This window comes from Hakea prostrata, chromosome 6, assembly GCF_041222555.1.
Source record: "Hakea prostrata isolate BN-2017 chromosome 6, UWA_Hpros_2, whole genome shotgun sequence".
Taxonomy (NCBI): Eukaryota; Viridiplantae; Streptophyta; class Magnoliopsida; order Proteales; family Proteaceae; genus Hakea; species Hakea prostrata.
This window is the reverse complement of record NC_142605.1, coordinates 16,490,168-16,501,650: the sequence shown is the minus strand read 5'-3', so window position 1 is coordinate 16,501,650 and position 11,483 is coordinate 16,490,168. Positions and strand designations below refer to the sequence as shown.

Here is an 11,483-nt window from a genome sequence, read left to right as displayed (position 1 = left end):
ATGAATTCAATGTGGCAACAATCACATACATATACAACGCGTAGGATTAAAAAAATGAATAAACAGAATGCTATGTTTTGAATGCATCTAGGAAATCTAACTATGCAAGTCTCTATATAAGTAGACATGCATTAAGATATACACAAATACTCCTCTGGGTAGGTCTCATCACTCTAATTCCTTACAACATCCAAACCATCTTTTGAAATCCTAAGTAAAGGGTACAAAATCCATATCATCAACCATGGTTGGGATATAAGTCCATACTCTCTCACCACAACCATTGATTTGAGTACTGGCACATGTTAGGGATTCTAAACCCAATGTAAGGTCATAAGATAATACACTACATGTGGTCTAGATACATTTCCTCATGCCTAGTGCTCTTTTAGTCCAATATCATTCTCCACCTAGGAATGTTAATCCTCACAACACCTAAGCCGTCTTTTAAACAACATTCCTTAACCCCATCGTTATCCACATATGTTGGGACAGATGCTTGTCATGTCTCTTTCTGACACCCCAACTGTCATTTGGATGCCCATTAGCCTAACCCTAACATATACAACCCTATCATTGCATGATAACTATGGGTCTATGTCTCCTCATAACACTCAAGCCATCTTTTAGATGCCTACAAGACCTAGCCACTGTTATCATAAGTCACTCAGACTCAATACCCTTGCCGAAAAGGTAATAGCATGTATGGGTACCCTAACCATGCATCTAGATCTACTCATGAAGGACAACAATTATGAAAAGTGTTGAGAACACCAGAGACATATGTCTCATACCACAACCCCTGATGTCTCAAGCTAAGAACACCAGGATTGGTTCTCCCCAAATCATCATCACCCCAATCAACACCATTCTACAACATGAAAAGAAATAAAGTATAATGAGCTTCATTCATAATTAACATGTAGATAGGCATAACAGAACTTACAGCAAGTCATTGAGTCATTGACATGCTAAGAATAATATATAGATCAACATATCAAACAATGCAGCTATATATGTAATTGTGTCATTACTTAATTTAGCGAAAAAATATGGATAAATGTGCTAAGTCCTCACAACCAAATACTCCGGTAGGTCCTAGAAAACCCCTAAATTATGTTCATTAAGTTACATTAGAGTTTAGGATTCAAACTAAATAGAAACAACCTCAAAGCGAGATCTGGAAGCCAACCGGTCACTTGAGTCGGTTGCTCGAGGTGGTTGGTTCAATCAACCGCCTTAAGCAAATGCCAGCTTGGCAGTTTTTCAAGTCCAAAATTTAGACTTTTGATCATCCATCTTTGACATATGTTCAAAATTTAGACCTTTGATCAAGCCTAAATCAAGTTGTTCATTAAGTTACAGAAGCCTTTAACAAGAAAACAAAAAGAGAAACCTAATACGGATATGGAAATAGAAATCTCCTTCTGAGAGTAAGCACCATTAAAATAGACATAAGATCTATTCTCCCAGCGATTCGATCGAAAATGATAGAAGTAATAATTATTCATCTCCAATCAATTTCTAGTAGAGATTCGAGGGAAAAACTGCTCTTTAAAGTAAAAAGAATGATAGAGTAAGAGCATTGTCTAACTAACCTTTTCTAGAGTTCAACAGTCAACCAAATCTCCACGAAACTTTCCGCAAATTGAGGTCTTCTTCTTCTCCATGTGCCTTCTCTGACGTTGCAGTCCTCCCTAATAATCTATAGCATTAAAATAATACAAAATTAAGTTTTAGGGACCTTAAATAGGGTGTCGAGGGCAAAACAAGCATTTGTTGCCAAAATTTCCAATCAACCACCAAGTGTAGCGGTTGCTTGGCCAATCATCTATCTTAAGCAACCTCCCTAGTACTTTCAATACTTGGGTGTTTTGCACTCCCAGTTGATCCCTAGCATTGCTACAACCTTAATTAATATGTAGAAGGCTCTTACCATGCCCAATAACAACTTCCAAATCAGTCTTTCTCACGTTGAATATCCACATACCCAATCCATTCTAGTTTTGGCTGGATCTTCTTCTGGTTCCCAGTAAGGTAGGTTCTGCATCTTCTTCATCCAGATCCATGGGCTCTGAGGCCAAAACATGGGCTTTAAGGATGGCCCACAGCTTCTTCCGACTAGAGGCTTGGGTATTTGGACATGCAATTTAGGTTTCAGGTTAGGATTATGGGGCTTATAACACCTAGTGCCATGTTGGCACATGTATCGTTCCCACATGGGAATGTTATTCCTCAGGGAATGGCTATCTCTATTGGATTAGCATTCTGCAAACCTATGGTTGTCCACATATGCTTCAACGGACGCTCTCGTGTCTCTTCATAAAATGATTACCTCTATTGGATGCCCACGAGCCCTAAAACTCCACGTATGCAACATTCTCAATGCATGATAACAGTGGGTTTGTGTCTTCTCATGGAATGGTTACTTTTGTGGACGGCCACATGACCCAATCATTGCTATCATGGGTCATTCGGCTTCAATGCCCATGCCAAATGGATAGTAGTATGTACAAATGGTAATGCATCTGAACACCCACGGACAATGTACATAATTATCTAAGTGAATGCAAAGGCACTAAGGGCAATGGTTGAACCCACTACCTTGGATTGATATGTATGTAATTCATCACCATCCAATTCCCAACACATCACATTCACACTCATAATTTGAAATGAAATGAATAATGAATAGCATAAACAAATAAAATCATATTACCACCTATTATCTCCCACAGTACAAATCATAAGAACACACAATAATTATAATATAATGAAATAGACTATGAGTCAATCTGCAAACACATAATGTTGTATTCCTCACCTATTAATGAAGAAAATGGTCTCCAGGAATCCAAGAAAATCCACAAAAAGTGTTAATAAGCTACACAAATCCTCAAAAACATGTAAATTAAATTAGGTTTAAGTTGGAGATATTACTAGGCATCAATAGGGTCAAGACACACCACTTGAGCAGGGGCGGTTGGTCTAGACCCACCAGGACCGATCGAATGCCCCTAGTTGACCGCCCCTTGGTCTGCGAACCAAGATGATCACTTCTTGCTCAGATCAAAACTTCAAATTTTGGGGGACCTTTGGGGCTTCAATGGAACAATACTTATTCCCCAAAATTACCCTCAAAACACCCAACACAGTTGTTGTGTCCATACTCAAAAGTTCACGAGGTCACCCAAGTAATGTAGAGGTAGAGGGATAACGTTCCATTAAGGATCGAAAAGAGTGAAAATCAAGTGCTAGCTTAAAGACCACCCGTAATTATCTAGCTAAAAGAATTATGAAAAATCAACAAAGATATTGATTAAATTAAAATAACACGAAAGAAATAGTTAAATTGCTAACAAAACAAAAATCAAATTCAATTGACAAAATTATTAGGGATTCGATTTCACCAAACGTGATCTAGGTTATTAATATATTCCTCCCTTTCTCATACAACCAAATTAATCTCCCACTTGTCGAGAGATTCTCTAAGATAGATTGTCTCGTCTATTACGCATGAGCATTCCTAACATATTAACACCCCCCCCCTCCCGGCTAGTTATGCATAGAGAGGGTCAATTTAACATATCGCATTAAACGCAAGAAACTTAGAAGCAAAGTTGAACAAATGACCTAACCTATTACGCGTTAGATATAATTTGTTATTCTTCATCCTAGGTCTAGCATGCATGCCTCATTGTTACATGAATTTAAATACACCACGAGATGAATATTAGCTAGACATTTAGACATTAAGAATAAAATTGAAGAAAACATAAGGGATGATTGAGTTAGATGATAGGAAAATAAAATCAATAACTATCTCATGTAAGGATTCATCTAACCCTAACAAAATAAACTTTTAACATTACAGAAGAAGAAGTTAAGGGAAACTTCACTCTAGGGTTGAAGAAAAAGAGGCTCTAGCAACTCCAAAATTCGCCCCCAAAGCAGCTCCTACTCTCCAAATTTGTCCTCTACAATCCTCCAAAGCCGAAAAACATTTTTTTTTAAAAAAGTCCCTTCCCTTTTTATAAGCTAGTCTCTTTCTAATTACAAAATTAGTCCCAAAAAGGAAATAAAACCCAAAAACATGCAAGAAATCATTCTCTCCATGTTTTTGACTTGAGGAATCTTCTGGAGAGTGGAACTCTCTAACTTGATGAAATAGACATCCCTTTTTAAGATGTAAAATAAAATCTGACTTGGTTCCTTAAGATTATCTTCATAGAATTTCCAAATTATCCCCTGCAGACTTGGTTGATTTCCCTACAAGCACAAGTAATAAATCTTAATTAGGACTTGCTAGGAAATATATAAATCACCAAAATTACAGAAATTAAAGGAAATGGTGCATATATATTAATTTTCATACAATATTAAGGTAAATTGATATAAAAAAAAATTACAAATATAACCAATTAGTTATTCAAAATAATATGTATAAAATGGAATTATCAAATTATCCCCAACTTTAATGTTTGCTAGTCCTCAAGCAAATATCATGATTTGACGAACTCTCATCTTAATTCAATATTCAATTTTGGTCAAGTTCAACCATAATTCAAAGGAAGGTATGAAATAAGCTAATCAAGAGATGAAATACATACCACAAAAACCAAAATCTGATCCATGTGTGTGTGTGTGTGTGTGTGTAGACCTTAACCAATCAAGCCATGCATATTGAGACTTTAAATTTAACCTACAACTCCCTAGTTCAATATCAATTCTCATATGTCCAACCAATCATTCGTCTCTCCACTGGTGAAGAGCAACCACTTATCTAAGGTCAAGAGAACTTGTAAGGGTGGAAGTAATGTAGAAAGGGACTATAATACGTACATACATGGAGACGATAAAATTGAAGCACTTTTCTTTTTCCGATAACACCTCTCTCAAGAAGCAGCCTAAGACATATCCCACACCCTTAACATGGCTTTCAAATAACTATCTATCGAAGTGTTGCGGTGGCCTTTGTCCCTAAGCCCCAATTGTCTAATGTTAACCTAGTGAGAATCCAAAAGGCTCACTCAACATTAACTATAAGGACCCACAATTGCATGGAAGATCTGCTCACAACGCTTTTAACCCTCACCATGCTTTTAACAACCCATATCACCTTCGGTCTATTCAAGGGATCACCAATTTGGGATACTAGCACCATATACGTCTCCATGAAATAATAAATGAAGTGAAACATGGTAGAGGTGAAACAGAATGAAGAGAATAAAATTTTTTGAAATTTTAAGCTAAGGAAGAATGGCCTCTAGCTATCATATCCCTAAATGAGTGGTACTCTTGTAAATTTCGCCTCAAGAAGAAATCCTGGTGGATTCTAATATGTTGACCAAACAAGAAAAATTTTGGTCACATTCAAAAATCCCTAAGTATAATAACTCAGTAGCAAGGTTTGGTGCTGAAGAATGGGTCACATAGTCAAGGTTAAAGTGGTCCACATTGTTTAGCAAAGTTCATACTATCCAAAAAAAAAAAAATTTGTTCTAAGGTTCATCTGGGCCAGCTTGCGTGCACCTCGATTACATCCTCAGAGGGAGCTTTGTCTTCTGCAAGGGTCGAACCCATGACTTCTCCACTGAGAAGTATGGATCTTACCACTCTACCAACCTTGCATTGACAAAAATAATTTTAAAAAAAAAAATTAGCTAACCATGGGTCATAGCTCTAAGAGTGATGTAGTCCAAATTCACTCTCTTCTCGTCATTCCCTAAAAACCAATTTGGAAAATATATATATATTTTGGATCCAAGAATCATCCAGGCCAGCTTGCGCGCACCACAACTACATCCTCAGGGAGCTTTTATATAATTAATATAGGCGGGCTTCGCCTCTGGCCCCGAGGGGATTCGAACTCTGACCTCCTATGTGGAAGCGTTGGTCTTTTGCCAACTGAGCCACCTCTCTCGGGGTTAACTTAACCGAATAAAATTATAACTCTTCTTCCAAGAGTTTTCAGTTTTGCATCAAGCTTAGCTTCTATTACAGCCACTGCATCAACTTCATACACACCTGCAACTTTACTCCTTGATTGCCTATATGATGGCCATTAGTTGCCATCTCATCCACCAACCCACAGACTTCAAAAAATTTCCAGTTATGGATTGATCCACCTGTAGCTGCATCTAGGATGGATTTGAATCCTACATTCAACCAATTGCAGAAGGTCCAAATGATCATCTATTTGGGAAGACCATGGCGTGGGCATCTTCACAAGTATTCTTTAAAATGCTCCCATGTCTCATGTAATGAGTCTCCTTCCTGCACAAAAGTTATAATGTCACTACGCAATTTAGTAGACTTAACAGGGGGAATTTACACAAGAATTTTAAACCAAAGAGTCCCAAGTCCTTGTTAAATCAGAAGGTAAGGACTGTAGCCACGTCTTCGCTTTGTCACGCAAAGAAAAAGGGAAAAGTCTTAGGCGGGGGGCCAATCAAAAAACCCAAAAAAAATTGATCTAAAAAAAAATAAAAAAAAACCCCCTTTTTTTTTTGGAAAAAAGATAAAAAAAAAAAAAAAAAAAAAAAAAAAAAAGAGGGGGTAGTGTGTCTCCCGCCCCCCCGTTGGGTTTTGGGTTTTGCTGGGGGGGGGGTGTTGGGGTGTTTTTTTTGGGGGGCTCGGTTCGCGGCCAATCCATAACAACAATATTATATAGCATAATCCAAGAGCAAGAATATAAAAGAAAGTAAATCTAAGGTTATTACAGCGGAAGTCTAAAAATCAAACGGTGTTCTAACCACGGAAAAAGGAGGAAACAACCTAAACCCAACCCAAGTAAAAGAAACTCCAAGCCTCAGAATGGCTGGACTCCAAAAGCACAATCTGCACAAGTACACATCCCATCATGCATCTTCGTATTCTCGCTCGCCACAGACTCTCCAAGTAATATGAGTTGTCACAACCCTCGCAATGAGTCTAAAGAGAAGACAATATTCACAGAGGATGAGTTCCACAGAACTCAGTGAGTCTAACATATCATAAATCATGCATTCATCATGTACACACACACATATCAACATATACAGTCCATGTAGTCTCTACAGTAGACACGCTTTAAGATAACACACCAGCCTCCTCTGGGTAGTCTCATCACTCACCCTCAACAAGAGACGTCTATTGGGTTCACCGCGGTAATTGGGTCCTGTCACATCAACCATGGCTGGGGATTAGGTCAACACTCTCTCCCATCACCATTGGCCTGAGAACTGGCGCGTGTCAAGGATTTACTCTAGCCCAATGCAAAGTCACTATGTCTCGTGCTACATGTGATCCGGATACCTTTCCTCATGCCTAAGCGCCCTTTTGGTCCAGTATCGTTCTCACCTATGAATGGAATCCTCAACGGGAGGCATCTATTGGATCCCATTCCTTAACCTTGTAGTAATCTACATATGCTAGGGTGGATGCCGTCATGTCCCCTCACGCCGCCTAACCGCCGTCTTTTGGGCGATCACGAGGTCCGTTCTAACACATGTCACTATACCACTGCATGATACCGTGGGTCTGTTTGATGCACACAGAACCCCATCCACTGATATCACGGGTCACTCGGCTTCAATACCCCTGCCGAAAGGGTAGTAGCACTCACGGGATTCTTAACCACATGCATCTAGACAACCACACCAACTATGAAAAGTGCTCTGGACATCAGAGGACAGTGTCCCATACCATAGCCGCTGATAACCCAAGCTAGGAATACCAAGATAGGTAAACCCCATTTCACCGTCACATACATTCATATGCATCAATCAAGTGAAGTAACCAATCACATAATCACATACGATTTACCTTTAATCATTCAATCAGAAATACAGTATGATACGCAGGACTATCGAGATTATAGAAGGTAACATAAATTATCATGCAATACCACATTATTCACAATCCAAATACACAATGATATTACATAACATATGCGATGTTATCCTCACCTGTTAATCGAGAATTCATGCGCAAAGTCCCACAAATTCACAAAATTAAGGAATGCCCAATACCCAATTAACCTAGCAAATAAACAAGCTAAATTAGATTTAATTCGAGATTCAATTTGAACACAGATCAAATGTGGGTTAACCGGGTCTTAATTCCAGTCAAGCAAGGCGGGTCAACTCAGTCCCAAATTGACCCGGTTAACTCGGCGGGCAGCTCACCGAGTCAACTCGGTCGAAAATGCTCGGTTTCGCACGAGGTTCAAAGTAGACGTGCGCAACTGCCGTGCGAACCTTCCTACGGAGTCAGAAAATTATTCCCCTCAACCTAAGCCCTCCAATTTCACATTTAAATGACATTACCCATCAAAAACCTCATGAAATTGGGCCAAAATTAAGTATATTGAAGCAGACTTACCTCTCTACGCGATCATACCTCCAAATCACAATTCCGCACAGTCGAACTACACAAACTCTTCCTCCCCAAGCTTCTTCTCCTCTTCTCTCTCCTCTCCCACGAGCTCTCTCCCTTTAGAAAACCAAAATCCCGAATTTGGTTCAATTGGGAAAGTTAAAAAGCTTTTAAGAGGTGAAATGACCATTTTGCCCTTCACTGAAAAAGGACCGGTCAGATAATTTATCTGACCGCCTCCATCCGACCGCCCCCATATCTTTTTCATTCGAAGGCCGATCGCGATGAGTTTCGGAGGGTAGGTACCTTACACAATTACCAACTCAATGGTATATTTTATTTGAGATTTGAAGTCCTCTTGCATAGGTTTCTGGGCACACCAAAATGTCACTTTAATGCCTTAAGGAGTAATTTTCTTTCTCCTGGTGAAGTCAAACAAAGTGCCCGGGTCTTCATCACTGTCATTCAAGTCTATAGGATCAATTTCTAAACTTTTGGGCTCAACTCAGATGGTCAAGAGTTGACCTCATCTTGAACTTTGGGTACACCGACCTGAAATGCCGGATTATTAGGTTAGGATTTTTAGGGATCTCACAATTAGTACCTACCTTGCTCACCCGCAACAACAGTTGCCCCCAATACACCCTTCCTCACTGGTTCCTACTCATAATTGACAACAACTAAGTCATCAAAAACGAAATGTAGGACATCTAGATGCATCCAAATCAAGATCTTTAAGAAAAGCTTCATAACAATAGTTACATAGCAGCACTATCCTCTCCCAATGGGAGGCTCTGATGCATTGTGGATACTTTCGCTAAAGCTGCATCTACCTTCTTGAATTCCTCTGCTATAGAAACCTTTTTACTTGTTACTACTTTCTTCACTGCGTGAGCCTTCTTCTTCGGACGACCAGGTTTCCGACGAGGAGAACCTTCAGCCCGCACTGATATAGACGAATACGAAAGTGGAAGAACTACTTTCAATTGTAAAGTTTCATCATTGGCCGAACTCTCCAGCCTGGCTGAATTCTGATCGGCCCCACAATAGTCCAAATCATCCTCCGTAGTTCCTTCAATGGCTGAACTTCTAATAATATTTGCAACTTCAGGTCCCACCAATGAACATTCCAAAGAAGGGTTTCCAATTTGCATAGAACTCTTACCTGCAACAAGCACTTTTTGAAATTCAAAAGGAGTGGCCGAACCACTTTCGAGCTTATCTGTAGGTCCCACTAGTGAACTCCCCAAAGGAAGTTTACCAATTGGATTAAAACACTTTGCCACATCTAAGGAATTTTGAATTTCAAAACTAGAGTCCACGGCCAAAGAAGCTACTTCAAAATTATTCAAATTATGTTGGGCCCCGCATGACCCCACTTGAAGCTCCAAACTAGAGTTCACGTCCAATGCAGTTTCTTCCAATCTAATCGAATTTTGTTGCGTAGAAAAGTCTTCCACATAAACCGAATTCTGTTCCGTAGAAGAGTCTTTCACTCTAACCGAATTCAGCAGGGCCCCACAAGGCCTCTCATGAAGCTTTTCAAACCGTTCAAAAGAGCCAATATCCTTAGTGGCCGAATTAGGTGGAAGTTGGTTAGTTGTGGGACCAACAGAGGTAACTACATTCTTTGAAAGATTACCAACCAACATCGAACTCTTGCCTTTATCTAAAACTTTTTGAAGTTGAAAAGGATCACTTTGAGAGAGAGAAAGATCAAGAGAAGAGTTCTTGCTAGACGCGATCACCACATCAGAGGGAACCAACCTTGTAGATTTGAAATTTGAATTGAAATTTGAAATTGAATTTGCTGCAGCCTCATTGGATGAAATAGAGTCCTCCAAACCCGCCACCTCTAGAGCCACACGAATCTGATGTTGGAGTGAGCTTGGAGTCTGCACTCTCACACCGTCAGTAGGAATCCCATCCACAATAGGATTATCTGCTGGGAGGTTTTCTGCGAGAGAACGATAGAGGGCTGAACACCTGCAAACCATCCACAGAATCATTTGAAGCAAACCTACAATGAAGACCCAGGTGGCCTTCTCGATTACACCGTGAGCACTGCAGAATATCATCCTCAAAAATTACCTTCTAAAGAAAACTAACAACTCGAAGAGTTCCTGGTTCAAGGCGCTCAATCTGAACCTCATTCACTCGAACAGCATCGATCTCCAATTCAACCAAAATTCGAGCATAATGACCAATAGAACCAAGACGAGTTCGTCTATCAAGAGAAACAGGTCTCCCAACAGATTTTGCTATAGAAAGAAGCACTTTCTCATGGCAATACTCAAGAGGTAAATCAGGGAAACGAACCCACACCAACTTACCTGCTGGTTGAGGAGAGTGGATATTAAAATCCGGCCTCCATCGTTGAAAACGAATGTATTGCTTTCCAACATTCCAAAAACCTCTGCGCCACACCTCAGTCATATCTACCTCACTATGAAACTGAAAGATGATAAACCCTTTCCCCAATGAATGTAAGATCACCCCTTGAGACAATTTCCAAGCACCCCTAGCTAGCTCTTACAATTCATATGGTAGTGATGCGAAAATTAGCTCGCCCAATCAACGAAAAACAGAACTGATTTCGTTGCAACTCGTATTCCTGTTGCAGGATTACAATCCTGTGAAACTTACCCGCTTGTATAGGAGAAGGGAGGGAATCGATCTCAGGCAACAACGAACTCCCCACTACTCCCGCATAGGATTTATCCCCATTGGTAGGCACCTATGGAGGCTTCAAACGCTGGAAGACCGATTCCCTAGGCACCTCCGAATTTCCTAGAGCTTCCATCTCCTCCATCTCATATCTTTAGCCCTGGTGTCTTCCTTAATAGGTCGATCTCATAAAATTGTGTGCATTCTGAAGCATCTAGATAAAAGCATATTTCAATTGAAATTGTTTACCTCAATTGCAGGCCTTCTAGTGCTTGATAATGAGGCTTTGACAGGAGAGTCAGTGTAACCTCGCAAAGTCTTTCGAGGTGCTACTGGTGCTAAGTTATGTGCTCCATTATTGGTAAATTATTCTGGTGGTCTGGATCTACCATCACTTTGTCTTCTCCGAGAACAACTTCAAGAATAATCTTAGGTTGCTTTCTTTCTCCTACTTCAGA

The 11,483-nt window shown here is 39.8% G+C and overlaps 1 pseudogene; it reads left to right on the top strand.

The window, feature by feature from the left end:
• Positions 1-6,205: 6,205 nt before the first annotated feature.
• On the top strand, positions 6,206-6,271 carry LOC149012374 (small nucleolar RNA R71; annotated as a pseudogene).
• Positions 6,272-11,483: the final 5,212 nt, after the last annotated feature.